General features: G+C 40.6%; 1 protein-coding gene and 1 long non-coding RNA gene across 6 annotated transcripts in view; one reads left to right on the plus strand and one right to left on the minus strand.

Annotated features, from left to right (window-relative positions):
* PRKCQ (protein kinase C theta) overlaps positions 1 to 25288 on the plus strand; it is a 173574-nt gene that overhangs the window by 16619 nt on the left and 131667 nt on the right. The window contains exon 1 of one of the 2 annotated variants that reach the window (XM_038530179.1): positions 2412 to 2626. The exons of the other annotated variant lie outside the window; for it this stretch is intronic. The gene's annotated coding sequence lies outside the window, so the exon portion shown is untranslated. Of the gene's footprint in view, positions 1 to 2411; positions 2627 to 25288 lie in introns of those variants that run through there. 2 annotated transcript variants of the gene reach the window in all.
* LOC102154496 overlaps positions 1 to 25288 on the minus strand; it is a 62928-nt gene that overhangs the window by 5730 nt on the left and 31910 nt on the right. The window lies entirely within an intron of this gene.

Below are 25288 nucleotides of genomic sequence, written 5' to 3' on the forward strand. Positions count from 1 at the left end.
ATTTAGAAGAACACATTTTAAGAAACCAAAAATGCTTTTTAGACCTATAATTTTAGCCATAGTTGAATTCCCTTAAAGTTTTGATGTTTGATTGTAATGAAGAGATCATGGGACTTTTGAGGCTGGACTCCATGCTTTAAGCAGAGAAGCTGTTCCATGTGTTTCAACATGGAAGAGATTTTGAAAGGCATCTCTTATAGCTGCCATGGAATATGCAAAGGTGGGGAGGTGGTATTAAGTAGGAATCTATTATAATAATTTAGTGAAAATAATGTTTTCAAGCTAAAATACTGAAGAGTAGGGATCAAGTAGAAAATAAATAACCAGATAAAATTCACAGGACGTATTGCATAGCTGTGTGGAAAGGTTGAAAGTGAAGGAATACTCACCGTTGAGTCCAATATGTGTAGCTTGGGGACTCAAGATATGGTAATTGCCTTGATCAAGACAGAGGAGAGATGAGAGGCAGAGGCATTGGGGGCAGAGGCATTGGGGGCAAGGTAGCGTTCCTATTTATTCTGACTGTGTGTGACACCACTTGGAGAAGGCCAATATGTAGCCGAGAACAATAGGACTGAGGGACGTGCAGATGGACTTCAAGAAAAATGTAGCTCTTGAAGTTACCACTAAGTAGAAGATCATTGAAGCCATTGGAAGACAAAAAAGTCAAGTCCAAACCTGGATGTTTTTTCCATAGTATTTAGGCAAAGCAAACCAAACCAACACAGTAGACCAGGAGTGACCAAAGGGATGGAGGGGACGATGGGAGGGAAGGGAGGGAGCTGCCAGTGCCACGTGTGATATGGAGGAGGAAGACCAAGAGCGAGTCGGTGGGTCTGGAGGCTGGCATCGCCACCACCTTTGAGACAGCAGGATTGGCAGTGTGATGGGTGGCAGAAGCCAAATGGCACAGGGTGGGGAAGCCAAGGGAAGTTGAGGAAATGAAAATGGTCTGCAAAACTTGTTGGCAGAGGAAAGAGGCAGAGCCACATCTGCAGAAGAAGCAATGTCAGAAGTTGTCAGGCGATGGGAAGTGTGAGAGTGTTTGCAGATGGGAGGGGGACAGAGGCTGAAATCACAAGAAGGACAAGGGGTGCAGGGAGGGAGTAATTGCAGAGATGTGGCTGGTGGTGGGCGGGGGGGGGGCAGGATCATACATGGGACACTATGGGGAGAAGAGGTGGAGGTAGAGATAGCTTGAACCAGAGGGAAGGAAGCTCGAGCAAATTTGCGCCTTGTGGCTCCCATTTTCTCACCAAAATGGACTGTCCCATATGCCCAGGGCAGAGAAGACACAACCTGTCAGCTACAGGTTGTGTGAACAGATCCTCAGTGTCCAAGAGGAGATTCAAACGTAAGGAGAACAAGCGTAGGATAGCCTATTTAGGAAACAGGAAGGGAAGCAGCCCAGGGATGAGATAAAAAATAAAGTTAAGATTGTTATCAAATTCGATAATAAATCAAATGCTTTATAATCCTAAATAAGATCTTATTTGTTGCTCTGTGTGTGTGTGTGTGTGTGTGTGTGTGTGTGTGTGTTTGCTAATGATTTCTGGTTTATTATAAGGAATACAAGCCAAGAAAAGCCAAATGGGAGAGATGCACAGGGCAGGGTATCAGTGGGGGGGAGATGCAGGGCTTCCATGTATTTGTTGCTGTTTTATAGTAAAAATACACAGCACAAATTTACCTTTTTTTTTTTTTTTTTTTTAAAGCTTACGGCGCAGTGGCGTTAGTTAGATTCATCACTGCTGTGATCAATTTCCAGAGCTTTCTCATCATCCCAAATAGAAACTCAGGACCCACTAGGCAATAACTCCCTATGACCAGCTCCCCAAAACTTCTAGAAACCGCCCTTCCACCTTCTGTCTCTGCGGATTTGCCTGTTCTAGGTCTCTCCTATTTGTTGCTTTTAAAGCATGTTGCACAAAGTAAGAAAAAAAGGGAATAACAAGAAGGTAATCATTCTTACTAGAATGTTCTGTAGATGAAGAGATCGTTCTTAAACCCTCCCCTATTTTCTTAATCCACACTGCGGTATCCACTTCTAAAACATAACAACCCTGTTATAAACTCGGTATGACGCATTACCCTTGAAGTAATTCAAATTCACTTTGAGCACCCTTAAATTCACCTTCAGTGTCTGTTCACGGTATCCATATACACCACAACGGGTGTCTTTTCCCCTCACCCAAATGATAGCACAGAATTGCAGTTTGGTAAATATTTTTCCGTGTGGCAGTCTGTTTCCGAGGATTGCTTTCTTCAGCTGAATCTGTGTTGTCTGAAATAGAAGCTCCTAAAAATAGCCTGTATGTGCATCACTTAGAAAGATGAGAGATTCTACTACTAAGATATGCAAACAGATAACCCCTCGGCTTTAATGTCAGCTACAGGTTGTGTGAACAGATCCTCAGTGTCCAAGAGGAGATTCAAATGAGTAGTTCTGGCATGAGACTCCTTTATTTTTCATGGAAATCCTGTTTGATTCCCAATGAAAGTTAATTTGGATGGGAAGACCTATTGGAAGAAATGTCTGATACTATAATCATCTTCCAAACACAACTTCTATTTTCATTTTCTGTGACCAACCCCAGAAAGAGAGGACAAAATTCCCGCAGTGGAGGTGAGTGACATGTACCTCTTCTTACGGCTGTACCCAGTAGGTGGGGCCTTGCCAGATGCCTTCTAAATTGGGGATTCAGAATATGAGAGACTCCTAACTCTGGGAAACAAACTAGGGGTGGTGGAAGGGGAGGTGGGGGTGACTGGGTGACGGGCACTGAGGGGGGCACTTGATGGAATGAGCACTGGGTGTAATTCTATATATTGGCAAATTGAACACCAATAAAAAAATTCATAAATAAAAAAAATTTAAAAAATAAATTGGGGATTCACATGGAAAGGTCAACAGCCGGGAGGGGGGCACGCCTGGGTGGCTCAGTCAGTCAAGGGTGTGACTCTGGGTCTCAGTTCAGGTCTTAACCTCGAGATCGTGAGTTCAAAACCTTTCCCACTTAAAAAAATAAATAAAAAATAAACTTGCATTGGGCTTTACGCTGGGCATGGAGACCACTAAAAAAAAAAAAGAAGAAGAAGAGATATCAACAGCCATTGCACTTCCCAAGCCCCAAAGCTAGCTACTCCCCTCTAAACATTGCTGACCCTGCTATCAAAAAGGGGAACTGTGTTCATATTGTTTCCCTTCCCCCGACCTTACCTCCCCTCATCCCATTCCCATGCATCTTTGCTTCTCAGCTTTGAGCCCCGTCTGTCTCCTAAAGCCACTAATCTGGAGTTTCCTCTCATCAGAAACACTTGCCTCAGAAATCTGTGTGGACGTGAGCACAGACTGTTCTTTGTTGCTTTATGTGGGTCAGTCATGTATCCCAGGGAATCTATAATCATCTTGCAGGTGTGTGTTTTCATCTGTAAAATCATAAAATGTTACTATTTTACAGATGAGGACATTAAGCCCAGAAAGGTGAAGTAACTAGGCTAAGGTCACACAGCCGAATTCAACAGATAGATGGTAGATTAGCACATTTAAGAGGATGGAGGGAGAAATGTGTGTTTCTTCCCCAAAATTACTTGAATGGGCTCTGCCAGAGTTTCTCTCTGTAGCTTTTTTTTTTCTGTTTCTATTGCTAATTGGCACCTTCGTGTTCCAGAGATCTTTCTCCGCACAAGGTACAATTCCATACTATTAGTTATAGTTTGGTTTTTAAAATTATAATCCCATTTCCTGCCTTCCAGAGGTCATCTTGATTGAAGTTTTAGGTGTTTGGAAGCTAGTGATGCATTTACAGATTTTACATTTTAGAGAGCAATTTGCAAACAGCTACTATAATTGAAGATGTGTCTATACCCAGTAGTTCTCCTACTTTGCACACATTCTATAGAAATTCTCAGACATGTGCCAAAGGGAACACCTACAAGAATGGTTGTAACACTACTTGTTTATTACAGCAAACAAACAAACCAGCAAAAACAAAATGAAACAAAACCCATCAAACATCAACCGAAGAACAGATATAAGATTGTCATATCTGTATTTCACGGTATACTAGAGAGCAGTACTTCTCAAAGTGTGATCCTGGGGACCCTGGGAGATCCTCAAGACTTTTTCAGGGAATTCTCATCTCAAAACTGACTTTACAGAACTACTAAGGCATTTTCACCTTTTCATTCTGTCCAGTGGGAATTTTCCAGAGGCTGCATGTTAGAATAGAAACAGACTGGGTGCAGAAGTAGATATGAAAAGCCTGCTGTCTTCCATGAACTGAGATATTAAAAAGATTTGCAAAAACATAAAAGAGTACCACATTTCTCATTTGCTTGCCTTAAAAATACTATTTATCATAAATCATGCTTACGCTAGGATATCATGTATAATGGATTTTTATTGTTACTTTTAGTTAGAAAATAGCAGTTTTTGCATTTTCTCAGTGTTATTTTCTGATACAGCAAAGAGATTTAATCCATGTAAACCAAAGGTCTTCATCATCCTCAATAATTTTCAAGAAAGTGAAGGAATCCTAAGATCCAGAAGTTTGAGAACCACTGCTATAAAGTCAGGAAAGTGAATAAATTGAGACTGTATGTATCAACAAGAATGAGTCTGGCAAACACAATAAATGGAGTTGCAGAAGCATATAAATAGAATTTTAAAGCCAGAAAAACATGCTACATATAGAGTAGATATATACTACATGTATCAAAATATGGTGGAAATAATAAACTCTACAGTCTGTACAGTAATTCTTTTGATAAAAAGAATGAAAATGAAAGAGAATGCAGTCAGTGGGAAGACATTGGAAACTTGAAACACATTGGTTAGGTTTTCCTTTTTGGTTGGATTATAGGTGTAAGGTGTTCCTTAAGTTATTTTTTTTTATGTTTTTGTATGCCTGGAATGTTTTTTAATAAGATTTAAAAACTAATAACCAAGGATGCCTGGATGGCTCAGCGGTTTAGTGCCTGCCTTTGGCCTAGGGCATGATCCTGGAGTCCTGGGATCAAGTCCCACATCGGGGTCCCTGCATGGAGCCTGCTTCTCCCTCTGCCTATGTCTCTGCCTCTCTCTCTCATGAATAAATAAATAAATAAAGTCTTTAAAAAAAAGAGAGAAGAAAAAAACCCTAATAACTGGGGTCACCTGGGTAGCTCAGTCAGTTAAGCATCTGCCTTCTGCTCAAGTCATGATACCAGGGTCCTGGGATCAAGCCCCATGTCGAGCTCCCTGCTCCGCAAGGAGTCTGCTTCTCTCTCTCCCTCTGCCTCTCCCCACCCCCACTCCCTGCTCAGGCTCTGTCTCAAATAAATAAATACAATCTTAAAAAAAAAAAAAACTAACTAAAAGTCATATACAAGTCAGTAATAAAAAGCAAAAGCCCAACTAAAAAATAGGCAATGGACTTGAACAGACATTTCTCCAAAGATATTATACTAATGGCTGAGAAGCATGTAAGAAGATGTTCAACATCACTAACCATTAGAAAAATGCAAATATCACAGCGAGATATTACCTCACACCTACTGGATGGCTACTCTCAGAAACCCCAGATAGCAAGTTTTAGTGAGGATGCAGAGAAATGTGTGCACTGTTATTGAGAATGTAAAATGGTACACCTGTGTTGGAAAACAATATGGCAGTTACTCAAAAAATTAAAAATAGAATCGTAGTATGATTCAACAGTCCCATTTGTGGGCATACAGTCAAAGGGACATTGCGCACCTCTTCATAGCAGCATTATTCACAATAGCCAATGTGTGGAAACAATCCAAGAAAACATTGCTGGATGAATGGATAGACAAAATGTGGTATATACATACAGTGGAGTATTATTCAGTCTTAAAAAGGAAGAAAATTCTGACACATTCTATAACATGGATAAACCTTGAGGATATGATCTAAATAAGCAAGTTACAAGACAGACAAACGCTGAGTGATTCCACTTACATGAGGTATCAAATGTAAGTCAGAACTGTAGAAACAGAAAATAGAATGGTAGTTCCATGGGCTGGGGCTGGGGGCAACGTTGCCAAAATGGGCAGTTGTTGATTAATGGGTACAGAGTTTCAGTTCTGCATGGTGAAAAGTTCTGGAGACCTATTGTACAACAATGTGAATATACTTAACACCCCTGAACTGTATACACTTAAAAGTGGTTAAGATGGTACCTTTTATGTTATATTTTTTGGCCACAATAAATAAATTAATGGTTATAACAAGATTTTGTCTGACCTAGGGATTTTTGGGTTACTTGCTGTCACTCCAGTTATTGTTAAAAAATAGTAAATTAACTAAATCTGAATTATCTAATTGTATTTCTTTCTCAGACTCCCTGCTTCTAGTCTTTTACGTTGGTTCATAGTGAGCATTTTGCCTTTCTGGAATACTGTCTATTTCCTCTTAACTATCTAAATCCTACCTGAAGGTAATTCTGATGGATCCCACTGGAGGATGCCCAACTAAACTCTGCGTTCTCCTTGATAGAATCAGGAACCATCCTAAATCATTTGGATCCCTACTACCTGGAAGACTCAGTACACTTATTTTGCATACAACCTATTGTCCATTACTCGTCTCATCTATGTATTGTTTCTTAATTTTTCAGAGGTATTTGATCACCCTTAACTAGAATTTTGTTGCATAGGTTTGTCACTGAGCTTTGCCTATAGCTAGCACACAATAAGATTGGTGAATAAATGATCAGATGAATGGATGGATCTATCAGTGGGATTTTAAAGATGTAGCTGAACTGAATGTGGTAAAAATTAAGTATAATATTTTCTCAGAATTACTAAGGTTCTGGTTTCCCTATGCTTTACTGATATTCCTTGCACCAAACACCACATTTCCTCTCAACAGCCCCATCTTGCTTTATCCAAAGAGCCACTTCCACCCCAAGCCTGGATGGAGAGTCCATAAGGTTGGCTTTACTCTGCTCTCCTGCTCCCTGTGCCACCACATTTTTATGGCTCTCTTTGTTTTAAGTGGCTTACTATTAATTGGCACATGAAAACAGACACCAGGTAGCAAAAATGATAAATACCAGGGCTTATACAACATCGAAAGAATCATGCCTTGTTTTGATATCTAACGTCTCTGATCTCAATTCCTTACTATTCTACATACAAGCTGTGACAGTTTAAGTCTTTTTAAAATTGGGGTAAATATACATAGCACAAAATTTACCATCTTAACCCCTTTAAAGTGTGCGATTCAGTGGTATTAAGTACGTTTACATTGTTGTACGGTCCACAGCCACCTTCCATCTACAGAATTTTTCAATTTCCCAACCAGAAACTCTGTCCCCGCTAAACACTAGCTCCCATTCCCTGCCCCTCCCCAGCCTTGAGTAACCTCTACTTTACTTTCTGTCTCTATGAATTTGACTATTCTATATACCTCACATAAGTGGAATCATAATATTTGTCCTTTTGTGTCTGGCTTATTTCACTTACGATAATATCCTCAAGGTTCAACCATGTTGTAGCATGTATTAGAATTTTGTTCCTTTTGGGGACTGAATAATATTCTACTTTAAGCCTTTTGGACTTCAGTTGCCTCCTCTGTAGGATGGGATCAGTGGCCTGTTCCTCAAAGTTTGCTGTGATGATTTAACAAGACCATGAACAATGGTGGACTGTGCCCAGCACAGGGCTTTGACTTAACATACTGATTTAGTTTCCTTCTTTCCCTTTCTACTTTATAAATTTCATAAGGACCAGATGCAAAAAAATATGTGTTTCTCATTTCCCTAATTCCTTACGTCACACGGTAGTGAGTGCACAGAAATGATTAGGTGTAACTGAGTCGAGGAATCCCCAGATTTGGTAAATTAGAGATCCTCTGCCAGGGTCCCAGCATTATAAAAGTGATTGTCTGTTTCACACTTTTTCTGCTCCTGCTCCTCACCCCTACCTATAAATCAATATCATAGAGATAATAATAGCAGACCTCCATCACTCAGGAAGACAAAGTTGTAATACACCATAGGATTCAGATCTTTAATAGCTTAGGTAATAACGAATGTTTCAATGGTTATCTCATAAATTCAGACAGTTAGGACAGGCTGAGAAAATCAAGCCAAAGACCCAGTTTTCAGTTATCTTAATTTGTGATCATCTTTTGGCCTAAGTCAATTAGAGTTAATCACTATGGACTTAATTATAGTCTCACTTCTTGCTGTTAACAGTATGTTCTATGGTCTTTCCATTAGAATGGCAAATGGATACTTATGTTGCCAGGGTAGCTGGGTCACTAAAAAGGCAAATCTGATGAAGAACCTTGAGTGATGTTGATTATGGTAGAAATAGAAAGACTTCCAGGAACTTTCCAGAATGGATGCTGAGTGGCAGGAATTAAACTAAAAACCGACTCTGTGACAATCAGATTGATTTTCCTCATTGGTAAAATTACTGTGAAAGAATTTAGTTTACATTCTCTCTTGATTTTTAAAACTCTATTTTCCCCAAACCTCTCTTTTTAGAGCTCCCCCAAAATATTAATTTAACACATAAACTTTTTGCTTTAAGAATTTCTTTTTGCTTCAGTATGAATGATTTACTCCACCCTGAGTATGCTCAGAGAGAAAAGTCAAGTTTTTTGAAATTATTTTTCAATTAAATGAATCTTGCCTATCTAGGTTGAGACAGCAGTGAGCATGTAAATGTATGTAGAAAACAATGTCACATCTCTTTTATTTTTTCTTAGGAAAAATTAGATTGGTAAAGTATGTGAATATTTTATTAGGCACCTAAAGTAATATAGCTTTCCAGTTTGTTGAAAGTAAATGTGTCTTCTTTGTTAAAAAACTAGGCTTCCGAATCTTTTAGAAATAATATATTACATATCTCAGGAAGTCCAACCCTTTAACTGAGTGGAAAATAAAGGAATGCTTTATTTGTGCTATAGGCATATCTCAGAGCCATTATGGGTTTGGTTCCAGACCACCTGTAAATGTCACAATAAAGCAAACATCACAATAAGGGAAGTCAAATGAAGTTTTTGGTTTCCAAATGCATATAAAAGTTATGTTTACACTATAGATGGTCTATTAAGTGTGCAATGGTATTATGTCTAAAAAACAATATACATACTTAATATTAATTTTAAAATATTATTTTAAAATGCTAACCATCATTTGAGCCGTCACTGAGTTGTAACCTTTGCTTGTAGAGGGTCTTGCATTACTGCTAATGGCTGCTGACTGATCAGGGTGGTGGTTGCTGAAGCTGGAGATGGCTGTGGCAATTCCATAAAATAAGACACTGATGAAGTTTGCCACACTGATTGGCCCTTCTCTTCATGAACGATTTCTCCGTAGCATGTGGTGCTGTCTGAAAGCATTTTATCCCCAGTAGAACTTCTTTCAAAATTGGAGTCAGTCTTCTCAAACTTTGCTGCTGCTTTGTCAAGTTCATAGAATATTCAAAATCCTTTGTCATCATTTCGATAAGCTTCACAGCATCTTTAGGAATGGATTCCATCTCAAGAAACCACTTGCTTTGCTCATCCATGAGAAGCAATTACTCATACATTCAAGTTTTATCACGAGATTGTAGTAGATCAATTCCATCTTCAGGTTTCACTTCTAATTTTGGTTCTCTGGTTATTTCCACCTCATCTGTAGTGACTTCCTCCACTAAAGTCTTGAGCCCCTTAAAGATCTATGAGGGCTGGAATCAACTTCTCCCAAACTCCTGTGAATGTTGGTATTTTGACCTCTTCCCATGTACCATGAATGTTCTTAATGGCATCTAGAATGGTGAATCCTTTTCAGAAGTGTTTCAATTTACTTTGCCCAGATCCATCATTATAGATGGATTTTCCCAGAAGAATCACTATCTATGGCAGCCATTGCCTTATGAAATGTATTCCTTAAACCATAAACTTGAAAGTCAAAATGACTCCTTGATCCCTGGGCTGCAGAATGGGTGTTGTCTTAGCAGACATAAAAACATTATTCTTGTCCATTTCCATCAGAGCTCTTGGGTGACCAGGTGCATTGTCAATGAGCTGTCATATTTTGCAAAGCATCTTTTTTTTTCTGACCATTAGGTCTCAGCAGTGACCTTAAAATGTTCAGTAGACCATGCTGTGAGCAGATGTGCTGTAATCCTGGCTTTGTTGTTCCATTTATAGAGCACAGAGAGAGTAAATCTAGCATGATTCGTAAGAGTCATAGACTTTTTAAAATGGTAAATGGGCTTCCCCTTAAAGTCACCAGCTGCATTAGCCCCTAACAAGAGAGTCAGCCTGTCCTTTGAAGCTTTGAAGCCAGACATTGACTTCTCCTCTCTAGCTATGTAAGTCCTAGAAGGGATCTTCTTCCAACACAAGGCTGGTTCATTGACATTGACAGTCTTGTTGTGTAGTATAGCCACCTTCATTAATTATCTTAGCTCGAGCTGGATAACTTGCTGCTTCACCTTGCACTTTGATGTTGTGGAGATGGTGTCTTCCTTAAATGTCATGAACCAACCTCTGCTAGCTTCACACTTTTCTTCTACAGCTTTGTCCCCTCTCTCAGCCTTCACAGAATTTAATAGAGTTGGGACCTTGCTCTGAATGAGACTTTGGCTTAAGGGAATGTTGTGTCTGGTTTCATCTTCTGTCCAACCACTAGACCTTTCTCCATATCAGCAGTAAGGCTGTTTTGCTTTCTTATCATTCGTGTAGCATGTTTAATTTACATGTAGCATGTTTAATTTCCTTCAAGAATTTTTCCTGGAGGTACCTGGGTGGCTCAGTGGTTGAGCACCTGCCTTTGGCTCAGGTCGTGATCCCGGGGTTCTGGAATCGAGTCCCACATCAGGCTCCCTGTGCGGAGCCTGCTTATCCCTCTGCCTATGTCTCTGCCTCTCTCTCTCTGTGTGTCTCTCATGAATAAATAAATAAACCTTAAGAAAAAAGAATTTTTCCTTTGCATTCATAACTTAGATAGCTGCTACAAGAGGTCTTGCTCACTGAGAATAAACATATCTAGCTTCTGGTTTAAAGAAAGAGATGTGTGACTCTTTCACTTGAACACTTAATGCCACTGTAGGGTTATTAACTGGCCTAATTTCAGTATTGTTGACTCAGGGAATAGGGAGAGGGAGAGATATAGGGGAGTGACCAGTTGGAGGGACAGTCAGAACACATTTATTAATTAAGTTCACCATCTTATGTGGGTTTGGTTCATGGCGCCCCAAAACAATTACAATAGTCACGCCAAAGATCACTGCTCACACATCACCATAACAAATATAAGAATAATGAATAAGCCTGAAATATTGCAAAGATTACCGGGATGTGACATACAGACATGAAGTGAGTGCCTGCTTTTGGAAAGTGGTGCTGATAGCCTTGCTCAAAGCCATATTGCCACAAACCTTCAATTTATACCCTCCCCCTCCCCAAAAAAAAGCAGCATCCACAAAGTGTAATAAAACGAAGTTAGTAAAATGAGGTTACCTCTGTACTAAAACTAGAGACCAAAATCAAGTGTGGGTCTTACAGAGTTGGAGATCGTATAAAAATAAAAGGCAAAACATAATACCATACAAACAACCCATCCTGCTCTTCCTTCCCAGGGTCCCATCTTTAAGGGTTACACAGGGTCTCCCAAAGGAGAGAGTATCTTAGCAATTAAGCAGCGGTTGCTTTGGAGACAAACACGGCAGTGCTAGATCCCTGGTTGTGGGCAGGGCAGGTGGGGATGCAGAAGGGGCTCAGATCTCTGGATCCATCCTGCACATAATGATAAAAACGAACACGGCACTCATATTTTTGCCGTCTTGCCTTTCTCTCCACGTGTACAGAAGTTGTGAGCCCTTTGTGTTACCAGACACGTTGTGAGAAAACTAAGTGTGAATTAATGAAATTTCAGAATAAATAGTTCAATTGTTTTAATTCTAGTTTATCAACTTGAGGGCAGGCAAAGTAATTTAAATAGCTAAAAATGGGTTGTCAGCAGCAGCCACCTTTAAAACTAGAAACTGGGGGGTCCTGGTATAGGGGAATGGGCCTCACATGCTAACTCATAGCTCTTTTCTTGCTTACCTGTAAATCCTTGTGTGAAATGTTTAACCCCTATGCCCAGTTTCTTCATCTGCAAAGTAGATGTTTTCCACTTTGCAGAGCAGCTTTGAACCTTTTTTTTATGTGAGTATAGGGCACATAGTAGGTGCTCAATCAATGGTAGCCAATCATATTATTTTAACTCGCATTTCCATCATAAATATCTGTAACTCATGTACTTCAGCATATCCACTTAAGACTCAAAATAGTCTTAGCACTTCGCAAAGTCACCAAAACATGTTCTCCAGAGTCAACGTCCAGTCTATCTCTTCCTTGGGAAATTTGACACACATTCCAAATCAATCAGGGATGAGGGGTCAACTGAATTAACGAGGTTTTCTGTTTATTATAGTAAGTGATACTGTGAGTTTTACTTACCTGAGGGAAGAATGGTAACCTACCTTGAAGCTGTATGCAAACCATCTGAAAAATGTGTGACCCTCTTAGCAATAGGGGTCTAGAAATGACTTCTCCTTTTCCCATAATGAGGAGGGTTGACCTGCTGGTTCCCAGTCCTGACAACTGCCTACACACAGCATAAGCTAAATAAGATGACTTTTCCTCTCAGCCAGGAAGGATGCACTTGAAGAGTGAATGCCAGGAGGGGCACAGGTGGAAACCGTGTGCCCAGTGCCCAGATTTCCCCACTTGGGTACTCATCCCAGCACTGGTGTGGCCCTCCCTGAATAACACCCCCGCCGGGCACAGGACAGCCTTGTCAGAAAATGTGCTCTCCTAGGGTGAGTCTGTGTCATCCTCAATGACAGTGTCTTAAGCGTCTGGAGGTGTATGTTTGCTTTTCTTATGTAACCACAAAATAGCGGTTGGTTTCTCTCTAATAGATAAGGGTGAGAGAAGTTGCTGCTGGCTTAAAAATGATGTATGAAGTCTAATTCTGAGAATGAACTTAGTTTAGTCAAACAGACCTAGCTCTTACTTCTTCCTCTCTCCTTTTTCCCCAACTCAACCCATCCCCACCTGGGTTTCCCCTTCCTTTGGAGATACAAAGAAACCCAAGCAGGCTCAGCAGAAAATGTCAGGAAGCATGTGCTGTGCTGACAGTATTTTCAGACACCCGGGCTCCACCTGTGTGACTTTTTCTTCTTTTCTTTTTAAAAGTAAACACAGCAGGGTGTGCATGCACCAATTACTGAGCACACAGAACTACAGGACTGGCTTCAAAGGATGGCGGAGGGAGCTGCTGCCTCCCTGCCAGGCAGATAAAGAGCTGTGCTCTCCCTGAAGAAGAGTCCACTTCCTACCCCTGGACTTTTCTCAGAGCCCTGCATAAGGAACTCTCACATAGGGAAAGGACAGCTTGGCAGTGGGGATTCCCTCTGGCTCTGGGACCTTCTGAACCCAAGTAAAGAAAGAAATCTTTTTATAAGTTTGTTTGGCAGAAACAATGAAAAGCATGTGAACTTGACCTTGAAATACTTTGCACCTTATGGATGGTGTATTTTCCCACCGTGTTTCTAGGAATACCTAAGGAAACTATGATGTAGTGACTGTGCTTTTTAGATAAGGAATTTGAAGTGCAGAGCAAACGGGTCACCTGGGACAGCAAATTCAACATTGAGCTGATCCTGTGACTTCCTAGTATGTGCCCTGTGTGCCACAATCTAACATTGCAAAATGGGAGGCAAATCCCACCTGACAGTCCTGCTGCTGAATTATGCTCAGATGCTGCTCCTGTCTTAGAATTCTTAGGTCTAGAATCATACATGCTCGTTATTCACATATCCCTGGTTTGTTGCTTCCACTAAAACTAAGTGTTGCAAAGAGGAAATGCCTATGATCCATGCTCAATGAGTATTTATTGTGTGCATGTTATTGAACAGATCATTTATATGTTATTCCTATAACATCTGAGCACAAGGATCTTTCTCCAGGATAACAGCTTTGTGTCTGTAAATACTTTAGAAGAGCAGAAGTTGTGAGCACCTAGCAGGCCCAGAAGCCATCCCATACCATAGGGCGTTGGGGCGTAGAGGGGAGAGATTAATCTCTATTCCCATGTCTTACAGGCCAAGAAGCTGAGACCCACAGAGATAAAGTGATTTTTCCCAGATTTGCCACTTCCTCTCTGCGCTTTGTATTGGCCTCATATTCTCGGTGCAAACACAAGAACCGGCCACAGTTACAATCTCGGTCCCTTTGCGTAGCCCAGGCACCTGCCTATAGCAGAGAATCAAGGAGCATGGTGATTGTCACAAAACGTGTTTGCTTTCCTAGATCTTGAACTTAATATTGCAGAACTGCCCTTGGGCTGATCATTTTAATAAGTTCATATGGAAATCAGATACTATCCAGTGAGTAGGGGGAAAATCATTTGAAATTTGAATATGAACACTTTTTGGAGAAAAGAATAAAGAATAGATATTACTTTGTATGGCAAAGAGGAGGCTTGGGGGTGACTTTAATATGTAGCATCAATATAAGCAAGATAATTGAAAAGAGAGTACTAACTAGCAATTTTCTGGTCTTCACTTAAAAGGGAGAAATAGGCTTTTAATATAGCAGAAAGTTTTCTGTTTAGTTATTTGAAAAAAAGGATAAAAATGATAATCAGCAGAAGTCAGCACAGATTTACTAGATTTCATGCCAAACTCCCCTAATTTCCATTTTTGTAGGGTTACCAGACTAGTGAAATACTAGGCCAGCGAGGGAGCATTTTGATTTTCCCCGAGGGAGCATTTTGATTTCAGTGAGACACTTACCCGGAATGTCTTATGTCTTATAATCCTCTTGCTGAGTATATGGAAATGGCCCCGCTGGTGCCAAGGAGCGACAATCTCAGGATTAGTGGAGGAAGTGGTATCTGGGGGGGTAGATTTCAATACAGAAAGGCATCTCCAACCAAATTAAAACTATATATATATATATATATTTTTTTTTTTTTTTTTTTAAGGAAAGACCTTTCATAGCTAAATGCACATCTGAGGATTCACAGTATTCTCTGGAAAGAACTTTTTTTTTTTTGGTTTGGGTTTGGGTTTTTTTTGTTTGTTTGTTTGTTGTTGTTTTTTTTTTTTGGAAAGAACTTTTATGCAATCTGTGATTCCAAGTGCTGAACTCAGAGACTGTCCACAAGGTATCTGGGCAAAATCCTCCAAGTTCTAACATGTCACTGTCATTTACTGACGAGTCGTGGAATTATGGTAAAACAAAGTATTAGGATCCACAGAGAGGAAACCAGAGGCTCTAACTATCAAATCCTCTAATATTTCTTCTCTTGATGTGAAGAACCATAACTCGATGCTTAGCCGTGTCACTTTCGATTATTTAAATTAAAAGCACTTCCTTTGCAGGTCGTTTGGAAACAGTTCAGTTAAAAGCTGACAGGCAGCCTAGACTCGGAAGTAGGATGCTTGGTCTTACTCCAATTCAGACTTTCCTCCAAGCAGCGGTGAGAGGCCTGCTCCGTCACACCTGTGTCACCCTGGTGACAGCAACATGGCATCAGCGCTAAGCCAGGAAATTCTCAGTTTTAGTGCTGCTGGGATCTCTGAAAGCAGAAGGAACCAGTGGGGAGAGTCTTGGTTTTAAAGAGCCAATCCTCATGCCCTTCAAAGCTAGTCATGCCAGCTGTTAGATCTGAAACCAAGAATTTAACATTTCCCAATGAAACGGACTTTGTAAGATGCTTCTCGTCTCCCTCTGCTACGAGGCCATTCCTGTTGGAATGCCATCTTCCTCCAGTCAGAATCCAGCCCGGCTTTCCTAGCTAACTACAGGCCCAGCAAGGACATAGCTGCAATTGGTGAAGGTCAGTTGGGCCAGACTTGCATACCGATGTCCTGCTGCCCCAAAGTCAGCCATCCCTGGACCCCAGGTCCAATGGTCCCAAACGTTGGATGCCAGAGCAGAGCACAGCAGACATTCTCCCTGGACAAGCCACAGAGTCTAATCAGCTCAGCAAGATGAGGGGCATTTCAGCCAGGAGCTGAAGGCAGATTGTGGGGGACACTGGCAGAAGCCATGGTCCCATTCTTACTGCTCCTTCTGGGGAGAGAGGGTGCCGGGAGCAAATCTCCCTCCTTCCTCTCTGCCTTCCTATTTGCATGAAGGCCAGATGTTCTGTTTCTGTCACTTTTTATGCCATTCCATCACCAGGGAGGAAGCACAGAACTGCAGAGGCCCCAGAGGAGGAAGCGTGGGTTGGGTGGCACCATAGTTGTGGAACCAGAAAAAAAACCAGTATTGCTCCTGCTTCCCTGACCAGCTTTGCAAAGACAGGAAGTGTGGTTTCATTCCTGGGATCAATTCAGGTGAAGGTGTCCCTTGAGGACCTTAGAGAAGCATTAGATGAATAATACCTTTTAATCACCGTGCGTCCGCAGTGAAGACCAGCTGTAGAGAACTCGGTGGGAACCCCAAGGTTTTCTTGGCAAAGATGTCAACATAACTCACTCGGTCAGATGTAATTAAAAATAATTACTTACAGAACAGAACTGAGCTTACAGGAGATCAAAGAACTGTGTGTCTTTTAGAATAGACCCCATAAAGGGGAGAGAACGTTTACAGCAGAGGGCCCTCGGGTTAACACCTGTGGTTCTTGAGTTCCAGTCACCACCCCACCATGATTAGCTGTACGACCTTGGACAAATGTCCTCACCTCTTTGAGCCTCTTTCCCTATCTATAAAATGTGGATAAGAAGAGCAACTTGAATATGTCATAAGACCCCAGCATTCAAATGGAGGAAACGTATATGAAATCATTTTGAGTAAATGTCCATTTCTGCTATCCTTCATTCTTATTCATTTCCTTGAGAGGTAAACTGAGGCAAAGATTCATGAAATCCTTAATGCTTTCAATTCTTTCTAGAACAAGATGAAATGGTAGTTTTAAAAATAAATAAAAGTAAGAGAGAAAGAGAATCCCCCACTTCCCTAGAACCATTCACAAATGCCCCTAGTGAAGAGCCAAGAGTACTCAGCCTCTCTTCCATGTCTGCCAATCCATGCTCCTGCCTCCAGGACCTGTCTCTGTCCCCAAAGCCTGACCAGCCTATTGTAGAGGCAGCCTGACCAGTGCTCACTCCACTCTCAACCGTTGGGATGGGAGATGTTGAGAATTAGAGGCAAGAGTATTTTCAAGATATTGTAGGTTTGGTTTTCTTTCAAGGAACAAAAGGTTGTGCCCCCGAGCTCAGCCTTTTGCTACTTGCAGCCCAAGAGCATGACAGAGGTACTTAGTACACAATGTGTTTCCTTCTGCTTTCTCACTCAGAGATCTTCCCCAGGCAAATTTGAATTTCAAATTTTTAAACCTCAGATAAATATCTGTGCCCAGAAGATGGTTTGGGTTTGTTTTGCACTGTCGGTTGTAGGGACGGGAATATGACATCGATGCCAGATGCCCCATTGTCACATCCTCTTTTCTTGTTGAGCAGGACAGAGAGACTTGGCTGCTCACTCTGAAGGCAGAGAAGAGGAAGGAGCAGAGAGGGGGAGGAGGAGTTTGTAGAGTATAAGAATAAAATTCTGTTTTGTCATCAGGATAATTCTCTATTGTTCAGAAAATGCTTTCAGTATATTCTTGTTTCCTACTTAAGTCTTGTGAAGTGTGGTATTTGTTAGTCTATCTGTTTGGGTGCTGTGACAGAGCTCCGAAGTAACAGTGGCCTAAGCTTGATAGCTGACTTCTCTCCCACCTGAGAATCTGGGCTCAGGTGGCCAAGCGCATTGCCAACACAATTGCCAAGGTGATTCAATGCCACCACCTCCATATTCTTGCCAGTGGCAGGAGGCAGGTGGGCCCAAACTTGGAAGTTGTGCACCTGTTTTGGCCACATCCAGCTCCAGGGGAATTGAAGGGAATGGATCTAAGGGCAGCTCTTGGTCTCTGTGCTGACTCTAAGGTTTGTGCCATAGGCTGCCCCGACCTTCAAATGCCCTCTTTTGGAGACTACCATTGGCCATGTTCTTTCTCTTGCCCTCATCCTCCTTTTCCCCTAGTTCACCTTCCCTGTCATCCCCCTTCCCCTGCCCTGTTTCCATGCCCACCTCCAGCCAGTCTCTGTTGCCATCCATCCTCTTTTCCTGCTGCACCTCTACTCTCCATGCTCAGCATCACCTGCCCGGCTGTCTCCCCCACATCTGCCTTCCTCCCCAGAGTCCTTCCCTGGGCCCTGACTCTCACTGCCCTTGGCTGTGGAACCCCTCAGATGTCCCCTCAGGTGTTCTGGAGCTAGGGAGGGATCTGATATCACTGCTCAGTAAAAATGAAGAACATCTGACCTGACTGCCCAGCGGCCTTACAGTGTGTTCCTAAAACTCCCAATGGGAGCTTGGAATACATTTCCTGGTAAATCTATTGTAAATCCACTGTAGGTGGTTTCACAGTATCATTGAGTGCTTTAGAAAATGTGTACATTTGGATTCAGTATCATGGATAACACTTCTCTGGGAAAATTATATTCTCTGATCTAAACAAGCTAGTTATTAAAGGACTTGTGGACCACTGTTCTTTCCTAAATTAGGAAGCCCTATTTATAAGAATTGGGATAGTCTGGAAATCAAGGGCTGTGGCTTCATTGTCTTAGTGCTGCCCCATGACACCTCCTGCCTACGATACTCCCAAACAAGTGATATCAGGTGAAAGAATGACTTGTTAAATCGCTAAATCTTATCAGGACTTGGGATCTGAATGCACACCACATGAGACCCCGGGCCAGGCCCACAGATGCCTTGCCATGGAAAGGGACTAAGTGTGGAATCAGAGAATGAAGGCCTCATCACCTACAAGTTCTGCAGCCTTGAAGAAAGCCCTAACTTTTGTGGGGACCCATTTCTCCCTTCTCTGTAATGGGAACCATCCATCCTACTTTACATAATTGTTAGGAGTGAAAGATGAGTCAATAGATGAAAAGCATTTTCCCCTTTTTGTTATCTAAGATCATTCTTAAAAATCAAAATTATAAAAAAAAAATTGGAATTGCAATCTCCTCAGAAGTAACTATTTAAAATCACCTAAAATCTGGTCTACCCAGTGATGGCATTTTGTTCAGGTTTTTTTCCCCACCAAGATTTATGCATGTAAATTTATAGCTTTTTAAGTGAGTTCCTACTATATATATGTATATTATATATTATATACATATATTATGTATATATTGTGTATATGCATATTATATACATGCATATTATATATGCATATTATATATATAACTATGTATTAATGTAGTTATGTAGTATGTGCTAACCATAGTATGTGTATATATATAATGTATTTATATTATATATGTACTATATATAATGTATATTACATATATAATGTATATTACATATATATATGGTCAGTACATCCCTTTTTTTAGCTTAACTATATCCTGTAAATATCTTTATTTTACTGAATAACAATCTACTGGTTGTAAAATATTCCATTGTAGTTATTTGCCTTAATATATTCCAACAATGTCATATTTTTGGTCATTAAGGCTGTTTCCAGTTATGCCGTAATTAAGCAATGCCACAATGGGCATTCTTATAGGTATACTTTCATATGCTTGCCTTATTTTAAAGTCATTTAATACTTGTTTTCTTTCATAAAAATTGTACATGTCCCTTCTACAAACCATTATGGCCACATCTGTTTCTGAATTTAGACTTTATAAAGGTAATAAAGTTATGCACTGTATATTACAAAATATTCCCAATAAACTTGCATGTTGGGGGGAGGACATTAACAGTTATGTTCAGTATAAAAATTGGTCATAAATAGCCCATATCAGGTTTTGCTATGAAATCAGCTTGCACTACAGAATTTTTTTTTTCTATTTTCTGAGCATCTTGGATTTTGGAATTGCAGAGAGGGGATTATGAAGCTGGCTAATTTACATTTCTTCTTTTCTAGTGAAACTGACCTTTTTCATATTTTATTGACCCTTCATAATATTTATTTTGTAAAATTCTGCTCTCAAACTTTGCCAATTTTTTGATTAGGCAAATAATATTTCATTATTAGGCTTGTCCTTTTATTATTAGCTTTTCACATTATTAGCTTTTCACACATTTGTCAGATATTTGCCATATACTTCACAGTCCTGTCTCCCAATTTGCTGTTTTTCTTATACTTTGTTAATGTTTGCCACACATACATTCTTTAGGTAACATAGTATAGACATGTATTCCTTTATGGAGCTGGTTTGTGGTATCATATTTGAGAAGTCCTCCCTAATTCCAAAGGATATAATTATTAATCTACATATCTAGTACTTCTAGTAGTGTAGAGGTTTTAATCTCTGCATTAATACCGTCAACCTGTCTGAATTTTATTTTGATGTTAGCTTTAACATCAAGCAAATGGCCACAACCCCATTTATGAAACAATCCTTCTTTCCCCCTGGACTTCAAATGCAATCTTTATTATAACCAAAACTTTCGTAAATATTTGGATCTGTTTTGGGACATTCTATTTTCTTCTGACAATCTACCCAACTCTTCTGCTGCCAGCATGTCACAATTTATATTATTACACCTTTATTTTGATATCTATTAGGGTTAGGGAGGAAGGAAGGATGAATAGGCTGATCACAGGGTTTTTAGGAGAGTGAAACTATTCTGTGTGATTCTATAATGATGGATAACTTGCCATTATTTGTTTGTCCAAACGCAATGAATGCACAACACCAAGAATTAACCCTAAGGTAAACTCTGGAGTTGGGGTGATGATGGTGTGTCAGTGTAGGTTCATGGATCATAACTAGTGTTTCATCTGGTGGGGGATGTTGATAGTGGGGGAGGCTGTCAGGAGTGTGTGGGAAATCTCTGTACCTTATGCTGAATTTTGCTGTAAATCTAAAACTGCTCTGAGAAATGAATTCTATTAAAAAACAACAACAATCCAAAACTAGACATTGCTTCTGAAATCAAAGAGCTTACATCCTAAGTGGGGGGGGGTATAAAAAGATAAATAGAAAATTAGAGTAGATTGCAATTTAGCAAGTATTGTGATACAAATGGGTACTACAGAACAATGCTTCTCAAACTGTGATGAAGAACCAATTTTTTAAAAAAACAAAAGCAATTTCCAATACCTATTAACACTAGCAGTCTCTTTTATTACCTTCATTTTTGAAGAGCTATTTGTAAACTGTCAAGTACTCTATGCATATTGCTTGTTATTTGCCACTAATCTGTAATGCATTCCTTGTTAAAATGAAGATACTTATTCACTCCACCTACCTTCTACTCTGGAGAACAATGAAATTGCAGTTATGAAATGCTGCGGTGTCCTTTTAAGAGACTGTTGTCTTATAAGAATAGGCTGAAGTACATTTCAAACAATGGCTCTGATCACCAAATAATCTTAAGAGCTCACTAAAAATTCACCACATAAAGTCAAAGCTTGGCATTTGCAAGAGATATATCCCATAATCAAATGCTTCTTTTTCTTTTTACCATTTTTTTTTCCTTCAAAGAAGCAAAGTTTCTAATCTCTTCACATTTTGTATGTGTATGATGAATACAGAAACCCCCCTTTGGGATGTGCATAATGAGCAGTGAGCTAGGTTCATTAAGTGAGTGAGTGCCTGGCTACTGTATCTGAAGCTGCTGCTGCTGGCCAAAATTCGCAAGGTCATCCATGTCACAAATAAATCTGAGTGGGCCAAGGGTCTCACATCTGGTGGGTTGCACATTCTTTCTGTGTGAGCAGAACTAATAATACTCTAGGCATATAGTACTTTAGTATATAAATCCAACCATTTGTCCAGATCATATTCCTCACTGAATGATACCCACAACAGTGGAATACAGGCACAGTGGAGAGAGAAATGAAGAAGAAACTAGGGGGGCCTGGGTCCTAGTTACACTTCTTCCCCTCATTAGACAGGTAACTTTGATCTCTTGCCTTAATTTCTCTGAGCCTTAATCCATCAAGAGGACAGACCACTTGATGACTCAGAGCTCTTTCAGCTTTCAAAAAGAAAGAAAATAGATCAACTAATTTATTCACTGATTTATTCATTCGTAGTTCATTTATCCATTCACTTTTTCAAATGATACTTATTGTGAGTGTTATATGCCAGTTACTGTGCTACTCATGGTCCCCAAATGGGAAGGCAGTATGAAAAAGACACCCTGCCCCATGCCTGTGCACTCCCTTCTTCCTGTGGGGCTAGAATTCACTAACCATGGGGAAGTGATGAGAGATAGTAAGGGATGGATAAGGGAAATCCTCTGGGCTTCACCACATTTAATGCATTTAGTTAGAACAAGGGCTCCTCAACCTCAACGCTGTTGATGTGTTTGTGTGGGGGCCGTCCTGTGTGTTGTAGGTTGTTTAGAAGTATCTCTGGCCCCAATGCACCTGGTGAGAGTCACACCCTCACCCTGACATTTGTGACAACCAAAGAAGTCTCCAGACATTGTGAAATGTCCCCTGGAGTCAGACCACCCTGGTTGAGAACCAGTTATATAGAACCACCTAAGTGCCCAGTACTGTGCTAGATGCTGCAAGTCAGAATGAAAAGGACATGGGCCTGGCCTTGTGGTGTTTATGCTAATGTGCTCTTTCTAGAACTTCAGAGTGTTCCTAGTAAGTGGAAGCCTCAGAGTACTGAGCCCTACCTACAAAGCTTCTATTACAAGTGGGGCTGGGTGGGGCTAGAGCATTTGCATTTCTAGAGTTCCCCACATTGATAGTGATGCTCAATGAGAACCCCTGAGCTAGTGAGTTCCCATCTTGCTGGCTAGGTGGGTGTCCACTGCAGTTATGGGTGACAATACGGAAGTTCTCTTTTCATGCATTAAAACTGTTCCCTGAGAATCAGAGTGATATGTGGTTTTTAAAATGAAGCAATGGACCCCAGATGGGCTACTAAACCTATAATGAATTTGACATGTCCCAGGGAGAAAAACAAGTAGAGGATCTCATAACCTAGAACAATGACAAATGTTGCTCAATTTTATAAATTAATTTTGACTTCATTCTGAGTGACCAGATTAATAAGTCAGTTAAGGAGCTAGTGTAGGAACCTAAATAGTATCTAATTTCACAGTTTCCATGGATTCTCACCTCTAATTCCAAATAAGCTTTTAAAACCTACTCATTTCTAAGTTAGGGACATTTCTCTCTGCAGCAAGGTTGGGGTGATTCCCCTAGACTCACATGCACAGATCCATTCAAGATCATATGACCCTACTCTGCCTCTTTTGTTTCCTTCTGGTCTCTATCCTTGGTCCATCCCATCCCCTTCTCTGCAGCACTCTTCATGCGATGAGTAGTAACCCAGAGCAGCATTGCTTGTCACAGCTTACACAGGGAGGATTCCCTGTACCTTATTCTGTACAAAGCTCTTAGCTCATCTGTGGACTGAACATTGCTATTTCCGTTTGCTGTGGTGATACTACTAAATACTGTATTTTCTTTGAAAAGTGTCACACACACACACACACCCTCAGGAGGAAGTGGGGTGTGGTATCAGAGCAGCACTGGGAAGGCAGAGGTGTTTTGCTACTGATGTACTCAAGAGTGAAAGCCTCTGTTGCCATTTCTTGTTTTTTTCTGTCTCTAATGCAAAATCCACGTTGACTGGCCATTTCACTTTACTAACATGATAAAAGGGCAAGGGAGTAGAGTTCAGGCTCTCAAAACCTCCTTCTTGTGTCCAGCGTGGTGCTTTGTATATAGCAGGTAGGTTAAGCAGATGCTTACTGGGCAATGGCAAAAGGTTGATGTGCATGTTGCTTCTTTCCTTAACCAGTAGTTTAGGTATATAACATAGTTCATTGAGCAAGTTATCATCATTGGTAACTCATTTTCATCGAGGAGATTTCTTTTTTTTTAGATTTTATTAATTCATCAGAGACAGAGAGAGAGAGAGGCAGAGACACAGGCAGAGGGAGAAGAGGCTCCATGCAGGAAGCCTGATGTGAGACTTGATTCTGGGACTCCAGGATCACGGCCTGGGCCAAAGGCAGGCACTAAACTCCTAGCCACCCAGGGAACCCCCCCGCCTTTTTAAGATTTTATTCATTGGGGAGATTTCTAAGGATACTCTAGGAAAGTCTGAAGTGATTCCACCAAACACTATTGTAAGCATTTCCCATAAATTAATTAATTTAATCCCCATGACAACTCTATGAAATAGATCAATTATTTTCCTTATGTTACGGATATGGAAACATAGACACAAAGAAATGGGGTCATTTGTCTCATACTATGCAATTGTAAAAGCTGGCTTTTATTCCATGCCAGTGTCATTTGCACATCTGTGAGTTCATCCATGTGTCTCCCTCTTCTTTGTCTACTGCCCTGCAAAGGCTGGAGGAAAGTGGACTGTGTGTCCAGGGACTTCAGCTTCACCTTCTCAGTCAAGGTGCTCATTGACCAGAGTGCCCTGGGCCCTGGCTCTGATTGAGGCAGTTGCTTTTCTTCACTGAATATCTAACTGCCAGAAAGAACTCTTACTCTTGTGCAGTAGGAAGATTTCAAAGCATCCTGTGTCTCATGAGAGTCCTGGGTTGACAAGAAGGTGGAATCACAGAGAAAATTGTCTCTTTCCCCCTCAATCTGATTGAGATATAAATGACAACTTAAAATTAGACATACTTAAGGTATATAACTTGGTGATTTGATGTACCTATATATTGTGAAATATGAGCACTATCAAGCTAATTAACATATCCACTTCATAGTTACTTTGTGAGTGTGTGTGTGTGTGTGTGTGTGTGTGTGTGTGGTGAAGATCATCTTTTGACACAGGGACAGAGCCTTAAATTAAATTTGCTTCCTACCTGAGGCAGCATCTTTGGACTCAGTAAGAGATTACCCTAACCGAGGTTAGAAAATGGTGCCAAGGAGACCAAGTCCCTCCCAACTTTATGTAAAGCAGCTTTGTTCTAGACCCTGGCCACGTAAATCCCCACTCATCCCAACCTGCCATCTCTAATATCATGAATGACAGAAGCAGGGAGGTGAGATAGCATACACTGGTGACGTCCTGGAGATGTTACCCAGTTCAGCAGCATTGACTTCACTTCCACACAAGAGCTTTTGTTATTCCAGGAAACTTAAACTCCAATTATATTAGCCACTTTTTCATAGCGATGGGGTAGAAAGATCATTAAACCACAGGTACTGACAAAGAGGAACATTATTTTAGTACCTAAGGTAATTAAGCAAGTACGCAGCATGGAGGCTGCTGAGAAAGCCCATGCGGATGCTCGTAATAGTCCTTTCTAATTAGGGGCTGGTAAAGCAGATGG

The sequence above is a fragment of the Canis lupus genome, chromosome 2 (assembly GCF_011100685.1).
Source record: "Canis lupus familiaris isolate Mischka breed German Shepherd chromosome 2, alternate assembly UU_Cfam_GSD_1.0, whole genome shotgun sequence".
Lineage (NCBI taxonomy): Eukaryota > Metazoa > Chordata > Mammalia > Carnivora > Canidae > Canis > Canis lupus.